Genomic DNA, 2,185 nt, shown 5'->3' on the forward strand with positions numbered 1-2,185 from the left:
GGCTTTGAACTTGTGATCCTCCTGCCTCAACCTCCAGAGCTGTTGGGATGATAGGAGTGTGCCACTGCGCCCAACTTATGTATTGTTTTTTAATGAAGGTCAATAAATTGTGGAGAATGACAAGGTGAAAATAAAGCAGTTTGGGTTTCTAGGAATAGGAAATTGTGAATACACACACACACATATACATACATATATATAGATATCTCTATACATAATTGTATATACACACACATATATAGAGAGATATGTATAGAGATATCTATATGTATATATTTCTATCTATCTGGAAAAGTAATGCAACATTAGGTTATTTAAACTTTAAGGACTTTAAGGTTAATTTTTTTGTTTTTGTTTTTTGTTTTTAATGCAGACTTAAGTCTCCAGTGATAAGAGTTATCTGCTGTGATGAAGAGTTGTTCTCCTGTTCCTGGTAGGGGAAAGGTAGACACCTTTACAATTTAAAATATATGCCCTAGTTTTAGGCAGAAAAGGGAGAGCAGAAAATCCCTCCTTTGTCTATAGTTTTTCAACTGCCTTCCACTCAAAATAATCTGTGCACCAAAGTGGCATATTTAGGGGTGGCCCATTCTAATCCCATCATTAGCATAGTACTGTTCTGGTCTTTTTTTTTTTTTTTATTATTTTCTGGTTCTTCTTTGCATGAGTTAACTTAATGGCCCATTACTGATTAATCAAGGGCATTAATTACAAAAGCAGATTCTTTTGCATCTAAAGCATCAAAGAAAGGTACTAATTTTTCAGAGATTGTATCAGCTCAAGTGTGTATATTTATTAGGTTTTTTCCCTTCAGGAATGCATTCAGTAGAAATGTTGATTATGAGATAATTATCATAAGAGAGAGAGAGAGTGTGTGTGTGTGTGTGTGTGTGTGTGTGTCCCTGCGTGCCCACGATCGCATGCCAGTATTTGGAGCAGCAATGAAGCCTTGGCTCTGAAGGGCAGTATCGTGCACTTCACGTTTCCAAAGCCTAATCTGGTAACAAGAAAGCTGTGTCCTCAGTCTATGGGAGGGAAGGGCGATTCCCTGGCTGGTTCTATTGTTACCACACAGCAATTTGTTCTGAGTCATGTAAACACAAGGCATATTCTCAGGATAGACTCCTTAATTACTTCATTAACAGGTAGAAATGTACAATTTTGTGAAGGATGTGTCTCTTTTCTTCTCTTCGTGTTCCAGGCATCTTGGGTACTTTGACAGGAGCACCTGAAGAAGCAGCTCAAAGAATGTTGTTTCTTCAAGGGCAGGAACTTGCCTGCACATGAACCCTGCTTCTTCTGCCTGGCATTTCTTTGCCTCTTACCTCCCAGTGTCCAAATCCTCCCAATGTCCAAATGCTTGAAGCCTATTTCAAATGCTCCCCGGCTTCCTGTCCCTTTGAACTGCCATTGGGACAATTTCTTCCTCATCTCTTTTACTAAACATGTCACCTTCTGCCACACTCACTGTTGCATGGCTCCTATCTTTGATTTGAGCAAGAACATTCAGAGGTCCTGCCATGAAGACCAGCAGGGGTCCTTGCCCAGAGTTGCCTCTGGAGATATTTCAGGAATAAATGCGAAGGAGAAAACAAGAGCAGGAGTTCTTGACAATCCTGTGGATTGTGTTTGGGAATCCTTTTCTTCACTTATTTTTCATTAGTAGATGTTTAAGGAACATGATTTACTATTAATAATGACCTAAGTATTTTTTAAAATGAAGTCTTTATTTACATGCAATTTTATTTGTTTTTACCAGGTTCATTTAATTGGATGGATCATCTAATCCTCAGTGTAACACCATGGAGATCTAACAAAGATGTACAATGCTTAGTGAGTTATTCAGACTGGAGTGCAATTACTGGGGTTGTGACAGTCATTAGTTCTTGTTCTAGTCTGCTTGAGGGGCCAGAACCAGATTGGAAGACCAGGTGGCTTCCATAACAAAAACTTATTTCTCATAGTTCTGGAGGCTAGAAGTTCAAGATCAAGGTGCCAGCAAGTTAATTTCTGGTAAGACCTCTTTCCTTGGTTGGAAATGGTGCCTTCTCACTATGTCCTCACAGTCTGGGGTTGTTTCTTCCTCTTATAAGGCCACCAGTCCTATTAGATTAGGGCTCCATCCTTAACCTTGAACTTAATCTCCTTAAATTCACATTAGGGTTTAGGATTTCAGCATGTGATT

Source organism: Marmota flaviventris, chromosome 12 (genome assembly GCF_047511675.1).
Source record: "Marmota flaviventris isolate mMarFla1 chromosome 12, mMarFla1.hap1, whole genome shotgun sequence".
Taxonomy (NCBI): Eukaryota; Metazoa; Chordata; class Mammalia; order Rodentia; family Sciuridae; genus Marmota; species Marmota flaviventris.